The sequence below is a fragment of the Loxodonta africana genome, chromosome 3 (assembly GCF_030014295.1).
Source record: "Loxodonta africana isolate mLoxAfr1 chromosome 3, mLoxAfr1.hap2, whole genome shotgun sequence".
Classification (NCBI taxonomy): domain Eukaryota; kingdom Metazoa; phylum Chordata; class Mammalia; order Proboscidea; family Elephantidae; genus Loxodonta; species Loxodonta africana.
The window spans coordinates 194014880-194037900 of NC_087344.1; the positions used below are offsets into that span (position 1 = coordinate 194014880).

At 43.7% G+C, this 23021-nt stretch overlaps 1 non-coding gene across 1 annotated transcript; it reads right to left on the reverse strand.

Annotated features, from left to right (window-relative positions):
• Nucleotides 1-22268: 22268 nt before the first annotated feature.
• TRNAR-UCU (transfer RNA arginine (anticodon UCU)) lies at nt 22269-22342 on the reverse strand. The gene has a single exon. It is a non-coding gene; the product is annotated as a tRNA-Arg (tRNA).
• Between the last annotated feature and the right edge of the window lie 679 nt (nt 22343-23021).

Here is a 23021-nt window from a genome sequence, read left to right on the forward strand (position 1 = left end):
AGCATCTTCATCTGGTGCTGCTATAACAGAAATACCACAAGTGGATGGCTTTAACATAGAGAAATTTATTTTCTCACAGTTTAGTAGGCTGGAAGTCCAAATTCACAGCGTTGGCTCCAGAGGAAAGCTTTCTCTCTCTGTCTCTGGAGGAAGGTCCTTGTCATCAATCTTCCCCTGGACTAGGAGCTTCTCCGTGCAGGAACTCCAAGTCCAAAGGAGGCTCTCTGCTCCCAGCACTGCTTTCTTGTTGGCATGAGGTCCCTCCTCTCTGCTTGCTTCTCTTTCCTTTTATCTCTTGTAAGATAAAAGTGGTGCAGGTCACACTCCAGAGAAGCTCTGTTTACATTGGATCAGGAATGTGACCTTAGTAAGGGTGTTACATCACACCCTAATCTTCCTTAACATAATCTAATCTTGCCTCATTAACCACAGGCAGAGATTCGGATTTACAACATATAGGAAAATTACAAGCACGAAATGGAGAACAACCACACAATACTGGGAATCATGGCCTAACAAAGTTGACACATATTTTAGGGGGACACAATTCAATCCATGACACTAAGTCTATTATTTATTCTCTGCATAGCAAATTACAGGCTACAGCCAGTTCGTTTAGTTTTTTGGGTTTTTTTTTTTTTTCCTTTGTCTATGTGTTTTTGTCATTCTCCCCTACTAAAATACATTCTTCATAAAGGTCGGGACCTTGTCTGTTTTGTTTATCATTGTTTTCCCCATTCCTAGGATCATGCCTGCATGCAATATTGCCATATATGGTAATAAGGCAAGGAAATAACAAATTTATTATAAATCCACAATAAAATAATGACCTCATTATCAATTAGTGTATCACCTATTATGTGCCTGTCATTGCAGAAATAAAAAATTAGCATATCCAGCATGAGCGCCATGGTGGTTCAGTGGTAGAATGCTTGCCTCTCATTCAGGAGACCCAAGTTTGATTCCCAGCCAATGCACCTAGCATGCAGCCACCACCTACCTGTCAGTGGAGGCTTGCGTGTTGCTATGATACTGAGCAGTAGAGTTTTTGGACTAAGACAGACTAAAAAGAAAGGCCTAGTGACCTACTTCCGAAAATCAGCCAACGAAAACCCTAGGGATGACAAAGGTCAGACCCCATTGGGCATGAGGTCATCATGAGTCTGGGCTAACACAAAAAACAAACCAAACCAAATCCAGCGCCGTCGAGTTGATTCCAACTCATAGCAACCCTGTAGGACAGGGTAGAACTGCCCCATAGAGTCTCCAAGGAGTGCCTGGCAGATTCGAACTGCCGACCCTTTGGTCAGCAGCCATAGCACTTAACCACTATGCCACCAGGGTTTCCAACAGCAACTAATAACAACAACAACAAACAGCATAGTGAGCACTATGATAGAGAAACACAGGATGTTAAAGGCATACAAAGGTTGGGCACCGGATTTAGACAGGGCAGGAAGGGTGGCAAGTCCAGAAAGGCTGTATAGAGGAGTTGCCATCTCAGAGGATGCTTTAGGTTATCAAGTGAATAAATAGAGGAGGGGCACTCCAAGCAGAGTAAAGATAAATTGTACAAATCTGAGAAGACATATGGGCTCTCATGACTCTTCTCCATCGAACTTCAACCAGAAGTGTTTAAACTAAGGGCCCCACTTTCTGCTCCATTTACAGTTTCATTCTCTTCACACAAAACTAGAAAAACGTGCCACGCTTCAAACTATCACCTCATCCCAACCCTCTGCCTCCAGAAGCACCGTCTTTATTTACCTCAGGCACCCCTCCTTTAAAAGAGATATTCAATCCTCCTTTAAAGTGTGCATATATCAAACGGAAGTCACAACCTGGAATACTTCCTCTGAGTGGAAGTTTGCTACATTAACCTGAATGAGAAAATCACAGCGAAGATGATTGCTGTCTTATCAGAATATCATTTACTCAACAGCTTCTCGAAGGTGAACAAGCCTCTTGAGCGCACAGTGCCGGTATAATCAAGACAGGTGCTCCTTGGTCTTCCTCGGTGCTCAGCGAAGGAAGAGCTTCAACACCTGTGAGATGGAACCACAGTTCAGGAACCTTTTGGAACAGTGTGTTCATGATAGATAAGTTTAGTTATGACAGTCCAGTTGAAGTGGCTGTGTGGTTAAAGTTGCTCTATCAAAACCTTTGTGATTTAAAATAAAACAAAAAGCTGAAGTAGGAGGTCCCATTGCTGTTGAGTCAATTCTGGCTCATGCAAACCCCTGTGTATCGGGAGAACTGTGCACGTGGTTTTCAATGGCTGTAATCTTACAGAAGTAGGTCACCAGGCCTTTCTTCTGCAGCACTGCTAGGTCAACTGCCAACCTTCCAGTTAGTAGCCAAGTGCAAACCATTTGCACCACCAGGGACCCCTGGGGTACAAGGTAAGTAGTGGCTATTAACTGGAATCTGAGTAGAATCATCAGTTTCTAAAGTCTAAGATCTATGAATTCACAGCTGTCATTTCTGATTTATACTTAGTTTAAAAAAAAAAAAAAAACCTCAATATGATATTTCCACCTTAAGGAATTAGAATTCTCCTTAAAAACAGAAGAACCTTTGGAAATAATCTGCTTCACTCCTTGATTTTATAAGTCAGGAGACCAAAGGCCAATACATCAAGATCATACTATAATAGGGTGTTGTGATCAAAGGAACCACTGCCCCCTGTCTCAACAGCCTTCTCTAGCTGCTACAGCCCTTGAGGCTGTAATGTACCTGTCTGTCTATCTGTATTGCACATGCAGACAGGCTGCGCCTCAAACTTCCAAGCAGGCATTAGACTGCTAGGAATGAGACACAGACACCTGCTGGCATCAACCATTCCACGAGTGCTACGTTCATCTGTGATCGAGCTGGACACACGAGACGCCTACATAATATTGGTGAAATGAAAGCCATTAGTATTACTTATAAAAAGCAAACATTAAGTAATAACAACAGATTCCCTGCTTAGCCTTTCCCAAATTGCCTGTGGCCATTCTTATGTTACTGGGCAGGCGCTGTGGTTCAGATCAGATGCTGTGTTCAAGTACCGCTGCCTCCGGCGACCGCCACACTGTTCAGGGGCCTGCTTGGCTTCTGAGCCTTCTACTTTGCTGCTGGGCCTTGCTGGGCTTACCTGCCAGCTGGAAGACTCCTGCATAGGATCTCCCACATCTCTGCTGCTGGGCCCTTCTAAGCCTCTACTGCTGGCTCCTGCCAAGCTACCCGGGCCTACGGGGCTCTCTTGCCACCATGCTATCCAAGCCCCAGCTCCCCAGGGGCAAGGTGTGCAACCCCAGCACAGAGCACACTTAGGGCTCTGTCCTGCACGGGCAAGTGTTACAGCTCTTTTAGCTCTGCCAGCAAGCCTCCTGCCAAAAGCACTCAGCTTTCACTTCATATGCTGAGAAGACTCACTGCCACTGTCTTGCTGTCTTCAGCATTTGCTTTTTCTTCTGGGTCTAGGAGGTTCTCCGCCCTGGAACCCTGGGTCCTTGGACAAAAGGACACACTCTGCTCCAGATTCTTCTTCTTGATGGTAGTAAGGTCTCTCTGAACCTCTGTGGAATTGGCGCTTTTAAGCCTAGCAGGGGGGCAAAACCAACCAATCCCCTAGGTAGGCCACAGTCACCTTATTTGCAGAGTCATAGTAAACTGTCCAATCTCTGCAAGGGTTTTACACACCTTATTTGCATCATCCCAGACAATCATTTTGTGGAATTTACAAGACCATGGCTAGAAAGGCCATAAAAAAGCAATTCACTGAACCACAGACGCCTAGGTCAAACACCACCCTGTTAGCAGCATTTCCCACCCCAGGTTCTGCCATTTTTGTATGTGATTTTGCGTCCCCATGGGTGGCCTATCCAGAATCCTGCCTTTTCTTTTCTTTGATTCTTCCATCTCCATTAATCTTTTCCTTGCTTCTGTTACAACCACAAATCCACATTCTTTTGTGCATGTGACATAATGTAATCTAGAATTCCACACTCTGAGAATCGCATTGTATCATTCCAGCTAGTACTAAATTACTCCCAACACACCAGTGTTTTGACTTCTTTTTGACCCATCCATTAGCCGCTTCTGACTTCACTCCCATGCCTACTAGCTTAGATTCTATGGCCTACCATCTGGCAGCATCCTAAACCCCTCTGCCTTTGTCCTTATGGATTAGTTTCCTAGGGCTGCCATAACAACGTACCACAAACCAAGTAGCTTAAAAACAATATAATAAGGGACAGAGTTACTGGGCTGAGGGCTGGGGACCATGGTCTCCAGGAACATCTAGCTCAACTGGCATAACATAGTTTATAAAGAAAATATTTTACATCCTACTTTTGTGAGTAGTGTCTGGGGTCTTAAAAGCCTGTGAGTGGCCATCTAACATACTCCACTGGTCCCACCTCATCTGAAGCAAAGAAGAATGAAGAAACCAAAGGCACAAGAGAAACATTAGTCCAAAGGACTAATGGACCACATCTATCACAGCTTCCACCAGACTGGGTCCAGCACAACTAGATGGTGCCTGGCTACCATCACTGACTCTCTGACAGGGATCACAATAGAGGGTCCTGGACAGAGCTGGAGAAAAATGTAGAACATTCAACTCACACACACACACACAAAAAAAAACCCAGATCTACTAGTCTGACAGAAACTGGAGAAACCCAGAGAATATGGCCCCCAGACACCCTTTTAATTCAGAACTGAAGTTACTCCTGAGGTTCACTCTTCACCAAAGATTAGACAGGCCCATAAAACAAACAATAATACATGTATCTCAACTATGTGTATGAGACTAAATGGGCACACCAGCCCAGGGGAAAGGATGAGAAGGCAAGAGGGGAAAAGAAAGCTAGATAAATGGAAATGTGGAACCCAGGGTCAAGAAGAGGAGAGTGTTGACACGTGATGGGGTTGGCAACCAATGTCACAAAACAATATGTGTATTAATTGTTTAACGAGAAACTAATTTGCTCCATAAACCTTCAGCTAAAGCACAATAAAAAGAAATACATATGTATATATTAAAAATATATATATATATATATTTGAGTTTATTCTCTCATAGTTCTGAAGGCTAGAAGTCAGAAATCAAGGTGTCAGTAAAGCTATGATCTCTACAAAGCCTACAACAGAGGGTTCTTCCTTGCCTCTTCCAGCTTCTGGTAGCCCCAGGTGCTCCTCGGCTTATGACAGTATAACTCCAGCCTTTGCCTCTGTCTTCATATGGGTGTCTTCTCTCTGTGTCTCTTCTCTTCTTATAAGGATACCGGGTATAACAGATGAGAGCCCACCTTGCTTCAATGTGACCTCGTGCTAACTTAGCTAATTATTTTTCTAAAGATGTTATTTCCAAATAAGTTCACATTCACAGGTACTGGGGGTTAGGACTTGAACATATCTCTTTGGGGGATACAATTCAACCCATAACACGTCCATTAAACCCAGTCCCCTTCCTCCCCAACTGTAACTCTGGGTCCCTTAAACTCTCAGCTTTCTCCTTGTTTGTACCCAGGCTGCTGATTACTGCTAGAGAAAAATCATACAACTATAAACTCATAACAAACATCATCTGGGTTCTTCACACTGCTCCACAAATCCATTGTGTTTCCTAGTTGGCTGAGACTTTCCGAATTTCAATAATGAGTACTAAGATTTCTTCCCTCTCATGTATTTGAGTCCTCTATATCTGGACTCACTGTCAGCAAATTATTCAAATTCTCACTTCATAGAAAATGGGAATGCATTAAGCAGGAAGTCCCTCAACTTCTTAACTGTAATGGGTTGAATCTAAACTAAAAACCAAACCCGTTGCCATCAAGTAGATTCCAACTCTTATCGATCCTACAGAACAGAATAGAACTTCTCCATAGGGTTTCTAAGGCCGTAATCTTTACAGAAGCTGACTGTCACATCTTTCTCCCACGGAGCAGCTGGTGGGTTCAAACCACTGACCTTTTGGTTAGCAGCCGAGCATTTAACCAATGCCCCACCAACTTGAATAATGGCCCCCAAAAGATATGTCTAAGTCCTGTTAAGGATCTCAAGATGAGATCCTTAGGGGTGAGCCCTAAATCCAATGACAGGTGTCCTTACAAGAGAAAAGCAGAGGGGGATTTAAGACACAGACAAGAAGGCCACATGAAGACTGAGGTAGAGATTGGAGGTTTGCAACCCTATCCCAAGAAACCTGGAGCCACCAGAAGCTGGAAGAGGCAAGGAAGCATCCTCCTCTATCTACAGCCTTCAGAGGGAGAAAGACCCTGCTGACACCTTGATTTTGGACTTCTGGCCTCCCAAACTGTGAGAGAATAAATTTCTGTTGTTTTTAAGCCTCCAAGTTTGTGGTAATTTGGTATGGCAGCCTTAGGAAACAATTATACTAGCCAAGCTGACACTTAACCTGCACACATACTTGCCCTGTCCTTTTTTTCTTCTGTTGCAGTAGCAAGGGTGGGTCTCTCCTATCTACATCTACAAGGAGGTGGTGAATCCCACAATAAGGCATTGTGGTTAATAGTGCAAGTCCCCTGCCACACTACCTGGGTTTGAATCCTAGCTCTATCACTTACCACGTGGTTTTGGTCATTCAAAGAACCTATCTGGGCCTCAGTTTCCTCATCTGGAATAATGTGATGATAATAACAGTACCTCTCTCAGAGACATCACATAAGGGTTAGTGAGATAATGCTCTTGGAGCAGTTCCTCCACATAGAAGGGCACAATAAATTATTTTATTATCTCTGGACGACTTCTTAGGGATGAGTATCCCCTCTCTTGTTCCTTCAGCTTTTCTATCTCTATGGGATGATTTTTATGAGCATTTAAACACTTTAAACCATTCCTTTTCCAAAATACAAACAACCAACACCATCACTCTTTTGACCATACATCTCTCTCCAGCTCCCACTCCATCCCTAAACTCCATTTCATCACAAACACATATTTAATGTTCTGCACTCACTGCCTTCGCTTCTTCGCTCCCTGTTCACTCCCAAGCTCACTGAAATCTACCTGTGTCATTCCACTTGACAAGGCCATACATGCCTAAATTCAAAAGAAGACGTTAGCCCTTACCAGCCACATTGGACGCTGTTAACCACTTCCCACTTTCTGAAATGCTTTTTTTCATTGGCACTGCCACCAGCCCTCCTTATTTTCTTCCTGCTTCTCAGGTCAGTCTCATCGCTGCCTTCTACCTTCTCTAAAATGTCCTCAAATGATGAGCTCCTCAGGGCTCCTTCCTCACCAGTCCTCTTTCCTCACTCTATGTACTATTAGATATCAACCGCTCCCTAGACATCAATTTACTCTCAATAGACTGATGATTCCTAATTTGTATCTCTGGCTGAGACTTCTTTCCAGAGTACCAGGCTCAAATGTCCAACTATCTACTAGACATGTTCACTTGTATATCTTAAAAACCAGTTGTCATTGAGTCCATTCCAACTCATGGCAGCTTCATGTGAGTCAGAGTAAACTGCTTCATAAGGTTTTTAATGGCTGAGTTTTAGAAGTAGATCATTAGGCCTTTCTTCCGAGGTACCTCTGGGTGGGTTCCAAGTGCCAACCTTTTGGCTAACAGTTGAGCACTTAACCATTTGTGCCAACCAGGGACTCCTTTGTACATCTTAATTCAACATGTCTAGCATCACAGGTTGGCAGTTCGAAACCACCAGCCGCTCCTTGGAAACCCTATGGGGCAGTTCTACTCTGTCCTATAGGGTGGCTATGAGTTGGAATCGATTCAATGGCAATGGTTTTTTTTTGTTGTTTGTTTGTTTTTACATGGAAATACTCATTTTCCCTGGCCACTTGGAAAATCTACTTCTTCCCCAGTGTTCTTTGTCTCATTGAACGGCACTCCACTCACCCATTTGTTCAAACCAAAAAGCTGGGAGTCATCCTGGACTCTTGTCTTTTCCTTACCTCTTGCAGTCAATTTCCACCAAGTCCTATCTATCCTGTATTCTAATATCTCCCAGATTCATTCACTTCTCACTATCCTCACTGCCCTAATATAACCCAATACCATATCCCACACACATTTAAACTGGTCTCCAACTGGGTTTCCTCCAGCCTTTCTCCAAATTCCAGCTGGAATAATCTTTCCAAAATATTAATCTGAATGCAGTCACTGCCTCACCCCACAGGCACACTAGCCAGTATTTGCCCTTATGATAAAACCTAAATTTCTCTAAAAGGTTTACCAGTTCCAGCCCCTCCCCAATCTGGCCCTGGTCATTTTGCATCAGTCTCATAGCCTGCCTGGAGTCTGTTCTCTTCTTTCCTGGCTTAATGCTATCTCTTCCAGGAGGACTCCCATGACTCTGTAGATTCCAGATGCTCTGTTAGGGGTAGAATTGTGTCCCCCCAAAATATGTGTTCCTAACCCCTATACCCGTGGATGTAATCTGATTTAATGTAGCATAATCACCATCCATAATGCAATGTAAGGTAATGTAATCCTTTGTTCAGTTGTGGTCATACCAGTGTAGTGTGAATCCTAAACCGATTCACATCTGAGGTGTATAAAGGGCAGCATGGACACAGAGATGCAAACACAAACAGGGAAGAGAGACACCAAGGAAGCAAGGAATTCCTAGGGCTATCAAAAAGGAAGGAATCAATGCAGGCAAGAGCCTGATTTGAAATTCTAGCCTCCAGAAATGAGAAAATAAATTTCTGTTTTTTAAAGCCATCCACTGTAGTATTTCTGTTACAGCAGCACTACATGACTAAGACATGCCCCCCGGGCATTCCTTTTCCTTACCCTAGCAAAGCACTCACCATCATTTGTTGGGATGACTTAATGTCTGTCTTCCATACTATGTAGCAAGTGCTGTAAAGACTAGAACCCTGTCTGCCTGTCTTGTTCCCCATACCTTCTTAAATCAAAAAAATCAATTGCTGTTGAGTCAATTCTGAACTGCAGACTTTTTGGTTACCAGCCGAGCTCTTAAACACTGCGCCACCAAGGCCCCCATACCTCCTTAACCCATTGCTGTCAAGTTGATTCTGACTCATAGCGACCCTATAGGACAGAGTAGAACTGCCCCACAGGGTTTCCAAGGAGCACCTGGTGGATTTGAACTGCCAACCTTTTGGTTAGCAGCCGTAGCTCTTAACCACTACACCACCAGGGTTCCTGACACACAAGATACATTTAATAAAATCTGGTTGGGTAAATGAAAGAATGGTACTTTTCTTGTGGAATGGCTCCATACTTACTGGTATTTCTTTAAATTCTGTGTGAATCATGACTGCACTTGTACATGTAAAATGGTCTTAATTAGGAGTTATTGACTGAATTATAGAAGAGGAAACAACTAGAGTTGTTTGACCCTGAACTCCTCCCATAGAGTGAGTAGATATGAAGGAAAGAAATTATTTAATGGCAATCTAGAAGTCAGGAGCATCTCAGTGGTGGGACATAAAGACCTTGGAGAATAGTTTTAATGTACCTGTGTTCAGTTAAAAAGCCAAACCAAGCCAGTTGCCATCAACTAAATTCTGTCTCCTAGACAACGTATATGTGTCAGAGTAGAACTGTGCTCCACAGAGTTTACAGCAGCTGATTTTTCATAAGTCATCAGGCTTTTCTTCTGAGGTGTCTCTGAATTGATTTGAACCACCAAATTTTCGGTTAGCAGCTGAGCAAGTTAACTGTTTACATCACCCAGGAATTCCATGTTCTGGTTATGTTGCTGTTGTTGTTGTTGTGAGGTGCTGTCAAGTCGGTTCCAACTCATAGCAACCCTATGTACAAGCGAAAAAATCACTGCCTGGTCCTGAACCACCCTCACAAGTGTTAAGCTTGAGCCCATTGTTGCAGCCGCTGTGTCAATCCTTCTCACTGAGAGTTTTCTTCTTTGATACAGACCGTCTACTTCGCGAAGCATGATGCCCTTCTCCAGGGACTGATCCCTTCTGATAACATGTCCAAAGTATGTGAGACAAAGTCTTGGCATCCTCACTTCCAAGGAACATTCTGGCTGTACTTCCAAGAAGATTTGTTCGTTCTTTTGGGAGTCCATGGTATATTCAGTATTCTTTGCCAACACCATAACTCAAAGGCATCAATTCTTCTTCCCTCTTCCTTATTCAATGTCCAGCTTTCACATGCCTATGAGGTGATTAAAAACGCCAAGGCTTGGGTCAGGTGCACCTTAGTCTTCAAGGTAACATCTTAGACTATTAAAAAAAAAAAAAAATCATTTAGAGCACGCCAGTTTCCTGAGTGTTAAGCTTAGAAACTACGAAGAAATACTTTTTTGGTTAAAAAGCCTAGAGGAGAAGAATCTAACATTGGAAAGGAGTGGACAACAAAATCCAAATTTGCAGGCTTGATAAACAAAACTCTTAATTTGGACAAAGTTGGTCTCTGTATCACCTGTACTCTCTACAGTGTTAATCAATAATCTCTCACTAATTCATGACAATTCAGATAAAAATATATTTTATTTATTCTCTTTCATCTACAAGGGAAGGACGAGGACCACAGACAACAGATAATGTTGAAACAGGAGTGACTGAAGCGTTTGACCAAAAAACAAAATCAAGTGTCAAAAAAGAATGCATTTTAATGCCCGTGCTTTGATCCACAGATATATAAAGTAAAACGGTTTCTGAAATATGAAACTCACAATTCATGGGGGGAAACACTGTGTGCTGAACACTGACTTTTCAAAGAATAGAGGCTTTAAAACTTGTTTTGGAAAAAAAAACTGGCTGATGATGTTGAGCTTGCTATCCACTAGGTGGCTCTCTGAAACAACTAATGCGAAACAATCCACAAGGGAGTCAGATGTACCTACATTTTAAGGCCTAAAAGCATCTCGCATTTGTGATATATATATCTTCTGATCAGACACTCAGGGGGCTATGAAATCCACGCCCTCTGTAAAACGCACACACACACGCGTGCAGAGACATTCCTCTAATAGGGACTAGAGGAGCGGCAACGCTCCAGTCAAACGTTAATAAACTGGATTTACAAATGTAGTCATGCACTGCGTAATGTCCTTCCCCGCAACGTCCTACCGCATATGCACCTGTGGTCCCATAAGGTTATAACAGAGTTCAGAAATCCTGATCAGAGCCTGGGACGTCGTGGATGTAACCTAACATAGTAAATGCAACAGCTTCCCGCAGGCAACACGTGTATCTGGTGTCTCGTATACAAAGTGACTGAGCTACCAGGCATATAGTGGTGCAGTACGTATATAACCTATAATACATATATCTCGATAGTCATAACAAACGTCGATGTTACTGGCTTATGTTTGTACAGTACTGCACTTTCTATCGTCATTTTAATGTGAAGTTTCCCTACTTACATATAAAACAGTGTATGCTTCAACCCATAGGCAGCAGCATCCAATCTGGTGTATCGCCCAACTCTTGAGTGTTGTAGCATTATCTCTGTAATTTTCTTTTGAAAATATTACCGTGAAGTGCATCATGGCTCTCAAACGCAGCAAAACCAGTGCTAGTAATAGCAGCAAGAGGCAAAGGAGAAGTATCGATTTGGAAGTGAAACAAAAGGGTATTAAACAACATGGAGGTGGAAAATCGGGAATGCTATTGTTCACAATTTAAGCATGTTCGCACAACAACCAAATCACAAAACGTCCTGTTTCACAGGCTGTATCACGGATGTTAAATGAATGACTGTATACATATGTATGTATGCAAATTGAATCTGTTTCTCAGCGACCATCCAGCTCCTCCAAAGGGGCCCTTAACATTGCCTATTTTTTTTTCTCTCTTCGCAATAACTAATGCAACTTTCTGTGCTCCCTTCAAACATCCAACACCCTCTTTTCCCCAATAATTCTCTGAAAAAAAAAAAAAGGTGTCGGCAAAGAATACTGAATATACCATGGAGTGCCAAAAGAACGAACAAATTTGTCTTGGAAGAAGTACAACCAGAATATTCCTTAGAAGCAAGGATGGTGGGACTGTGTCTTATATACTTTGGATATGTTGTCAGGAGGGATTAGTCCCTGGAGAAGGACATCACGCTTGGTAGAGGGTCAGCGGAAAAGAGGGAGACCCTCAACGAGATGGATTGACACAGTGGCTGCAACAATGAGCTCAAACACAACAATTGTGAGCATGGTGCAGAACTGGGCAGTGTTTTGTTCTTTGGCACATAGGGTCACTATGAGTCAGAATCGACTCGACGGCACCTAACAACAATACCCTATTTTTAAAAAAGAATCTATCAGATGAAATTTTCTTATCTTCCAGGTACCAAGCATACAAACCTGCATCTGCACATATCCGTCCATTCTACCCTCCTGCCTTCCTGTAGCAGAAGAACTTCTCTTGTACCCGAACTCCCTGAAGTTAATTCCTGACACTCTGTATCCTATTCCCTTCCCATCTTTTCAGGAACCTTGGGCTATTATTTATGTTTTCTCTCTCTCTCTTAAATATTCAAAATTGCCCTCTCAATGATTTCCTTACCAGTAGCTTTCAAATAATCTCGAATCTCTCCCACTAAAAAAACAAATAAAATGGGTGGAGGTATAGAAGAAACAAGTCTGGCCATGAGTTGATCGTTGTTGAAAGTGAGTGATGGGCATATGATGGTTCACAGTCCTATCTATTCTCTCTAATTCTGTTTATGTTTGAAAATTTTCATAACAAAAGGTTTAAAAGCAAGGAAAAAACAAAGATAGTCTTGTTTGGTTCCTCGTGTGTTCCAGCTCACCACCTTTTCCCCATCCCTTCTCAGACAAACGTCTAAACCAATAACTGTTGAGCTGATTATGACTCATGGCAACTTCATAGATTTTCTTGGCTGTAATCTTTATGGGAAAAAAAAAAAAAACCCTGCTGGAGTAGTGGTTAAGTGCTATGGCTGCTAACCAAAAGGTAGGCAGTTCGAATCTGCCAGGTGCTCCTTGCAAACTCTACGGGGCAGTTCTACCGTGTCCTATAGGGTCTCTATGAGTCAGAATCAACTCAACAGCAATGGATTTGGTTTGTTTTTTTTCTTAATCTTCATGGAAGCAGATCACCAGGCCTTTTTTCCCACAATGGTACTGGGCAGGTTTGAACCACGAGCCTTTAGGTTAGTAGTCAAGCACAAACCATTTGTGTCACCGAGAGACCTTATTTATAGTCTCAGAGCAGCCTATGTGCGTTTCCCTCTGTGTTCACTGATCCGGTTTTTCGCCCTGACAACTCTCACCATTGACTTCCATGTCACTGAATCTAATAGATATTTTCTAGCTATCATGGCTTTTGACTTCTCAGTAGCATGTGATGCTCTTAATTAGTCCTCGAACACCCTCTTCATGTGGCTTCTGAAATTTTAATATTCTGGCTTCCCTCCTCTCTTACCACTTCTCTAACTCCTTTCCTGTTCTACCTTTAAATACTAGAGTTCCTCCTAGCTCATTCTTAGGTCCTTCCTCCTCTCATTCTGCACTTTCTCCTGGGTGATCTCATTCATACTTTTGGCTTCAAGTACCTATAACATGCAGATGACTCCCCAAATTAAATCATCAGTTCAGACCCTGACCCAGCTCTTAACTTCATACCTACTTGACATCTCCTCTGAACATCTCAAAAGCCCCTTAAAATCAGAAGCTCATAACCGAACTCATCATCTTTTCTCCCAAGCTTGGTCTTCTTCCAGTGTATCCCATCTTAGTGAATGGTATGCATGCCAGAAACTTTGGAGCCATCTCTGACAGCTCGTTCTTCTCTGTACCATTTCCAATCCATCATGAAATCCGGGACGTTCTAGCTCATAAATGTCTCTTAAAGCCATCTTCTTCTCTCTGTCTCCACCACCACCACCTCTATCACCCTGTTAATCCAGTCACCTCTGACGACTACTTGTGTAACTCCTGATTTGGCTGCAGCGTCTATCCTGGCACCCTTCCACTCTGTTCTCTGTGCAGCAGCTGGAGCATTTCCAAGATGCAAATCTGATCATGTTCTCCTTTGGCTTAAAACCCTTCAGTGACTTCCCATGGCTTTTAGGATAAGGACAAAAGCCCTTACAGGGACAACAAGGTCCCGTGGGGTCTGCCTCCTGCCTCTCTCTCCAACTTCATTTCATGCCACGTTCTCCCTTAATCTCTGGAGTCAAACCACACTCACTCTTCAGTCCTACATACTTGGCATACTCCCTCCCACCACAAGACTTTTGTGTATGCTGTTTTCTCTGTCTAGAAAGTTCTTTCTTTCATTCTTTGCCTACTTATTTCCTACTGACCTTTCTGATTCAAGTCAAGAGACACTTCCTAGAGGAAACTTTCCTTGACCTCCCTGGATAGGTCGAGCCCCCTGCCATAGAGTTGCTTTGCTTCATGGATCTCTCCTTCATTCACACTTGCAATTTTGCATTTACTTGTGTGATAATCTCCGTCTCTTTTTGTTTGTCATTGTATTCCACCGTATTTTCAATGACTGATTTTTTGGAAGCAGGTAGCTAAGCCTTTCTTCCAAGCCACCTCTGGGTGGACTCGAATCTCCAAATTTTCGGTTAGCAGTTGTAATGGATCAAATTGTGTCCTCCCAAAATACGTGTCAGCTTGGTTAGGCCAGGATTCCCAGTATTGTGTGGTTGTCCTCCATTTGTGATTGTAATTTTTATGTTAAAGAGGATTAGGGTGGGATTGTAGCATCCTTACAAAGGTCACATCCCTGATCCAATGTAAAAGGAGTTTCCCAGGAGTGTGGCCTGCACCACCCTTTGTCTTACAAGAGATAAAAGGATGAGAAAGCAGAAAGGGATGGAAGCTGGTTGAATGGACTCAGGAAATCCAGGGTGGAAAGGAGTGTGCTGTCACATTACAGAGACAGCAACTAGGGTCACATAACAATGTGTGTATAAATTTTTGTATGACAAAATAACTTGAGCTATAAATTTTCACTTAAAGCACAATTAAAAAAAAAAAAAGAGAGAGAGCGAGAGATAAAAGAAAAGGGAAGCAGGCAGAAAGCGGGACTTCGTACCACCAAGAAAGAAGTGCCAGGAGCAAAGCACATCCTTTGGACCCAGGGTTCCTGCACAGAGAATTTCCTAGTCCAGGGGAAGATTGATGACGGGGAACCTCCCCTGGAGCTGACGCCCTGAATTTGGACTTCTAGCCTACTAGCTGTGAGAAAATAAATTTCTCTTTGTTAAAGCCACCCACTTGTGGTATCTCTGTTGTAGTAGCACATGTGACTAAGACAGCAGTCGAATGCTTCACCGTTTGCACCACCAAGGGACTATAGCACCTAGTAGGTACTAAATAAATATTTGTTAAGTGAACACATGAACTAATGCTTGTTCTCTGTCAGATTTCTGTTTACTTAACCTATCTCCAGGCTACTTTCCCCTTCATCTCTGAGTGGATGCTTAGGGACCACAAACTCATTTTTAATGTAAATATATCTCTGCACTTTTTTAACTAGGGCATGCCAGGCACCCATATGTGTACCATGTCAGGCACCACATTTACTCTAAGTTGGGGCCAGATGATTATTTTTATATTTTAAAAAATGCAGCTATATATTGAGGTAGAACCCAACATTTGCACTAAATTGTAGCATAAAGCATTAGAATTCAAAGAAATCTGTGCTTGGCACAGGCCACTTTAGGCTCTGTTTCCTGACACCTACCCAACCCATTACCAGTGCTGTCATACCTAGGGGTAAGCAATTGTTCTCTTTGGCTACTAGGGGCATACTTCAGTACAAAAACTTAAAAAACACTGTTAGAAATAAGAACATTTTTTAAAAAATGTTCAATATGCCTAAAGATGCTGCAAAATAGTATTTGTTAAACAAGAGATTATTAGAGGTTGTCAGTGACTTCCAGAAGATCCTCCCCTGAGATTCAGCACTGAGCTGGGCCTGTGGCAGGGGACACTCCCAGAAACAGCCTGGACCTCCGGACACAGCAGCCGAACCCTGGTCTCATCTCTTTCCAGTTTCGCAGGCATTTGCCTTCAGTCCAATTTCACCTCTCTGGACAGATACACTTGACCTCATACCTGGCTTGAGAGCCTTGTTCCAAGCACAAATGGCTTCACGTGGCCTTCTCCCAGGGCCTGTCTCTAGGTCTGGACTAAGGATTGTGGCAGGGCTCCTATTCTCTTAGCCACAGAGAGAAATCAGTTTCCCACAAGGATCACAGAGGGGAGAAAGAGCTCTCGGAGGGTAGCTATTATCTTAAATATGTCATTTATTTCTTACTTCCACTAGGACTCCTCTGTGCCCAAGCATTTTCTAAGGATGGAAACATGTGGCCCCCATGGCTAAGTCTCACAAATCCTCAAACAGGGCCTCCTAGAAGCCAACTTGTTGCATGCGATCTGAAGAAAACTGGTTGAAAGAGCTTTCTGTAAACAAAGAAAACTAACATTTGTTTTGTATCTACTATGTACCTAATCAAGGAGCCCTGGTGACCCAACTGTTAAGCACTCGGCTGCTAACCAAGCCGGTTCGTGGTTCAAACCCTCCCAGTGGTTCCACAGGAGAAGGAACTGGCGATCCACCCCCGTAAAGATTACAGCCTAGAAAGCCTTATGGGGCAGTTCTACTCTGTCACATGGGGTGGCTATGAGGGCTATGAGTCAAAATCGACTCGACAGCACCAACAACCACAATATGTACCTAACCAGGAGTCCCTGGGCAGTGCAAACAGTTCATGTGCTCAGCTGCTAACTGAAGGATTAGAGGTTCGAGTCTACCAGAAGTGTCTTGGGAGAAAGGCCTGGTGATCTACTTCAGAGAAATAGATCACTGAAAACCCTACGGACCACAATTCTACTGTGACACACACAGGGTCGCCATGAGTCTGAAGCAACTCAACAACAACTGGTATCTACCAAACCATCTAAACACTTTCATTTTACCTTATTTAATTCTAGGTATTATTTGGCCCATTTTCTTGATGAGGAATTACAGCCTCAGAGAGAGCTGGTACTCGCCCCAAGTCACGTAAGACCTCGGATTCAAACTCACGTCTGTGTAACCCCATTTGCTTCTTCCACTAGGCTCAGGGTTTTCAACTTCTCTTATCATAATACCCATGCCTCACCAATTGTTCTTTCAACAGAACTGGGCCTTATCATCAGAGAAGCATAACCATTCAACCTCCAAGGAGGACAAAAACCCAAAACCCAATGCCGTTGAGTCAACTCCAACTCACAGGGACCCTATAGGACAGAGTAGAATTGCCCCATAGGGTTTCCAAGGAGCAGCTGGTGGGTTTGAACTGCCGACCTTTTGATTAGCAGCTGAGCTCTTAACCATGGCACCACCAGGGCTCCAAGGAGGACATAGAGAAGTTTAAAGATATTTTGTTCCATTATACTTTATGCGAACTACTAAGCCCTGGTGGCACCATGGTTAAGAGCTCGGCTGCTAACCAAGAGGTCGGCAGCTTGAATCTACCAGCTGCTCCCTAGAAACCCTGTGGGGCAGTTCTCTATGGTCGCTATGAGTTGGAACTGACTCGAAGGCACATAACAACAACAACAACAATTAAGGGCATAGAGCCTTCGTGATGCAGTGGTTAAGAGCTTGACTACCAACCAAAAGGTCAGCATTCGAATCCACTACCTGTTCTCTGGAAACACTATGGGGCAGTTCTACCCTGTCCTACAGGATTGCTGTGAGTCGGAATTGACCCGACAGCAACGGGTTTTGTTATTAAGGGCATAAATATCATGACAGTGTTTCGAGGAGTAAGTTCTATTTGCTATGGCTTTTAAATACAAACAAATGAACGTTTTCACTAGTAGATGGCAACTCTAGTGATGACAATAAATAAAAATTACTAGGTACCTGACAAAATATAAGTGATTCCAGCTGGGCCTACTTCCCAGAGATGACAAATCACTTTTTCAGGCAGACACTGATGCAAAAACCTTCCACCTCTGGTGGTACCCACACCACCACTTGGAACCTCAGTGCCACGCTCTGCTGTTTCTGTAGGGCCACAGTTAAGCACACCTGCACACTTACTCCTGACATTCTGTATCAACAGCCAAAGTTCACCTTTTAACATATAAATCAGACCCCAGATCCCGTCACTCCTCTGCTCAAATCCATCCATGGTTTTCAATAACACATAGGAAAGCCGGACCTACAAGATCCTATATCAGTGCTTGCCAGTGGGCCTTCAAGGACCAGCCCCTAGGAAGTGGTTTGAAAAATTGTTGGAGTGATTTCTGTTGTCATAATGGTTGAGGATAACTAATAGCTTTAGTACACCACCCATCTGTTGGTTTGTCATATTGTGGTGGCTTGTGTGCTGCTGTGATACTGGAAGCTATGCCTCTGGTATTTCAAATACCAGCAGGGTCACCTATGGTGGACAGGTTTCAGCAGAGCTTCCAGACTAAGACAGGCTAGGAAGAAAGGCTTGGCCATCTACTTCACAAAATCAGCCCATGAAAATCCTATGGATCACGATAGAACATTGTCTGACTTGGTTGCTTTGGATAAGTCATCAGGAGGATCAATGGTGGAGGAAAACATCATGTTTGGTGAAGTGGAGGGCCAGCAAGGATGAGGGAGACCCTTGGTGAGACAGACTGGCACAATAGCCACGATGAACTTGAACATTCCAGCAATTGTGAAGATGACATGTTAAGATGACAAGTTAAGATGTCTCTTAACTGGATGTCATACCCCTCTGTCCCTCGTCCCTCCACTGCATCCATACTGACTTTTCTGTGTCTCCTCAAAGCCATTTGGCTTATGCCCACCTCAGGGTCTCTGCTCTTGCAGTGTCCTCTGTCTGGAATCTCTCCCTCGCTTCACTCAAGTCTTCAATCAAATGCCACCGCCTGCAAGAGGACTTCTGTGACCACTTTTCCCATCACCTTCTACTCCCTTATCATCATTTAAATCCCTCCACAGCATGCGTCTCTACCTAAAATCATATCATAATATTTATTTACCTGTCTATCATTTGTCTCCGCCACTAGAGTACACACTCCATGAGAAGGGTGGGGACAGCTATTTTGGATTCCAGTGCCTAGAACATGGAAGATGTCACAAAATGGGCAAATAGTTGACTGAAGGAATTAATGCATAAAGACACTGCCTGCCTTCCTGCTCTCCCAGGAGCTACGTCTTTTTCTCTTTCCTATCTACATAATTTATAGCCAGTCTAAGCCTGCATTAATTCTTTCAAATATATCCATCAAATGCCTGCCATATTTCAGGCACTGAGAATACAATAATAAATAAGACATATCCTGCCTGCTCACTTTGCAATTAACGATCAGCCCCAGCACCACATTTGAGTCCTACATTGAAGTGACTATAAAAAACTACTAATTTCTATTTTATATTTTAACAGTATCTTTAAAAAACAGTAATTAGGATGTTCATAAAAAAGGAGTTAATCCTCATGTATTAAGAAGAAAGGAGTTATTACATATAGAAGAATTTTTACCAATGTGAAAGACCTTGCCTCCAGTCTTAGTGAGATCCTTGGTCAAGTCCCCTAAACTCCATCCCTCAAAGACTGAGGAAACTGAACCTGGGTGATGTTGGAGTAGGTGGAGGCTTCTGTTTCCCCTAAGTGTAGTTGGTGGGAATCTCTACCAACCTGGCTGAGCTGAAGACCACTATCTAAGGGACAGAGGGATGCTCTGCTCTTGGAAGGACTCTATCAGCCAGAAAAATCCAATCTGTCTTCTTCCTTAGGGTATCGCAGGTCAGCATCAGCCCCAAACTGATAGTATGCAGCCACCCTGGATGCTTCAAGCAGGACCTCATTATTTAGACCCTCTCTCTTTCCTTCTTTCATTTCCCCACTTTGTGGCCAGGCACCTCTCCCACATGGGAGTGAGAAGAAAGCAACAAAAAACTAACATCATCAGCGTGCATATTTGTTAACCAAAAACTAGTTGCCACTGAGTTGATTCTGACTCATGGTGACCCCATGTGTGTCAGAGTAGAACTGTGTTCCATACGGTTTTCAATGGCTGATTTTTTTGAATTAGGTTACCAGGCCTTTCTTCTGAGGCACATCTGGGTGGACTCAAACTTCCAACCTTTTGGTTAACTATAAAGCATATTAACTGTTTGCACCACCTAGGGACTCCACAGATTTGACAGAACTGTAAAATAAGCTTTCTCATCCATTTTCACATTTTTAGGACAGATAATATAACCCTACTTTTATAAATAAGCAAATTAAAGTACAAAGAGGTTTAGCAACTTGGCAAAGCTGCAACTTACCGAGGTCTTCTGATTCCAAGTTAGAAAATGGAAATAACTGGCTAAAACTGGGCTTGGGGGATTATCTATGGGTTTTAGGTCTCAGTGGCATAGGATTTCAACATAGGACTTTAATGTAGGACTGGCTAACCATTACACCCCAATCAAACATTTGAACAAATTCCATTCCAGTTCATGCTTGGGCACACATACCCCGACTCCTAGTCCCCAAAATCCCATAACGCCTAATCATTATTATTAGAATTCCTCTAGAAATGAGCAAACCTTAGAACAAACCAGAATGGACCTACCCCCTTTCCCTGTTCTATCACCGTGATTTAGAGACAACCTCCTTACTTTGTTAGAACTTACCGCTGAGCAGCCCTGTCACAATGCAATGACACAGAGGAATTAGAAAGTTGGAGTGTTCTGGGTTATGGTTGAAAACTGTGACACCCTTCCTCCTGTAGCTCCACAAACTCTCCTTCCTTCCCCCTCCCATAGGCCCATTTTCCTCTCAGGCCAGGGCTTAAGGTAGTAACATCTAGGATAAGCTGAGCTAACAATAAAAGAAAGGCTCAAAGAAGGGCTGCCCAGGAATTTCTGGTCCACACCAGTATCCTCCAGAGGACATAACCACAGGGCTGGTGGGAGAGGGTTAATATTTGAGTTGACTCTCCTCCAAGGTAACAAAGAAAGGTAAAGTTATGTTGGCTCTTTCTGTAAGGATTTTAAGTTACTTTAAGACAACTTATTACTTCAAAAGAGTGTCAGGGATTTCAATTTGCTACACACATTCACCACATGTCCTAGAGAAAAAAAAAACATCAATTTCTGTCCAGAGTCCTTCTGTCTGCAACATCCGTGGTCTATTCCTTGTCATAGTCTGGTTAAACCCATATGTGGACTCCTCCACTGCACCCTGCCCCTCCCTCCCACCCCCAGCAGCTTCTTTAGCATTCACATGTGTCTGTGTTCTCTGGTCACCAGTCCAGAGCCCCACGTGGGAGAGATATGGACTGTCCCCCGCAATAGGGGAAGAGGTGTGCCTGTGCTTCTCAGGTTTCCTGGGTTCACCTGGGGTGGAGGTCAGTTCCTGGAAGGGGTGGTTCCCTCAAGCTAATAGGCTGGAGGCAGCAATATGCAAGAAGGAGAGCCAGATCAGCACAAAATAGAAACCCAAGCTACATCCCTATCTGACCAAGCTTCCAGTCGGGCTGAATGTGGCCCATTAGAGGAGACTGGGAAAGACAGCAGGAGTGAATGCAAGACGAGAGAAGGGGTGAGAATACGGAAATTATAAAAATAACATTCAGGTCTAAGCCCGCTTCCCAGGCTTGCCCAGCAAACAAGAAAGGTTACAAACTTTTCACAGTCAAGAGGCTTTCAGTTTAAGACCAGGACTTTTGAGTTTCTGGGGACAAGCTCGTCCAACTCCTTGCTGGTAATTAGTGTGTTGCCCTGTGGTTTATTCCATGGGGACAAAGAGCAATGATTACACTTCACCTTGTAGATGAGGAAGTGAGTGATGAGCTTCAGCATAGAACTCCTCAGGTATGCAGTATAGCTGACAAATAGTGAAAGGAATTATCTTCTTCACGACCCCATCTCCTGACCCACAAAGGAACACCTTGGTCAAGGTGGATGTGATCTCAGAGGACAGCTGGATATTTCCCCATTGGCACTGGGAACACTGGGGCAATCTACCTTTTTGTCTTCTCAGAGGTAAAAGGACGGAACCACAGTGGTCCCAGCACCTGTGACTGAGCTTCTTGGTCACTAGGTGACAGTTATCCCATAGGAAGCAAAGGATTTAAAGGCTGAGTCAGTTGGGGTGAGCAGAGAGATGCAGCAGACATCGGAGCCCCCGTTAGTTAGACAATGACAATCAGTAAGGGAGAAGCAGAGAAAGAATGAAGAGGGAGGGGAGGGAAAAGGAGAGGAAGCCCAGGATCCTCGGGGAAAGGGGTTTCCTTTCTCTCCCCCAAAGCCTCCAGGGAGGAATAAATATAATTATCAACCTAACATATCATCATATAAAATAAAAGAGGCACCTGCCGGGTGACCATCTCTGCCGGGACTCGAACCCGGAACCTCTGGATTAGAAGTCCAGCGCGCTCGTCCATTGCGCCACAGAGACCTCACCACACACACAGCATCAGCACCAGAACTGAAAAAGCACATACCTTCTGCATCACCGAGCCATCTCAGCATCCTGCTCTCTGAGCGGTGGGGGGACAGGGACAGCTGGAAAATCCGGAGTGGAGATCCACCAGCCGGCTCCATCAAAGCTATTCTCTCTATCCTGGAACCTGGGGTCCTCAGAGGATTGGAGGAAAGTGAAGGTGATCATTTTCCCAACCCCAGAGTCCCTAATGGAGAAGGACAAAACTAGAGACTTTGCTCTCCTTTCCACTGCATCCCTGAGGGAGGATACAGACAAAGCCCCTCCATTCTCATGTTAATTAAGCAGAGCACACCCAGCCCTGCTGGGAAAGCCGAAGCCATTTCAACCTCCACCCCCATTCCCTCAGTTTGGTTTCATCCCAGCCCAGCTATTCTCAGACAGGGCTGGGTAAAGCCAACGGATTCAGGAACAACCCTCCATCCCAGAGACAAAGGAGCTGCTTTCGTAAAGAAACTGCGCGAGTGTGAACAGCAGCAGAGACTGTCAGGGAAGCTGGGCTCCAGGAGACTGGTCCAGTTCTCTGCTTTTAGAGCTGTGTTTTTTGAGCCAGAGGAAGATACCGAGAGTTTGATCTAATGTTCCTTGAGCATCTTCACTAGAATTAAGGATACGGGTGGAGACAGAACAGTGT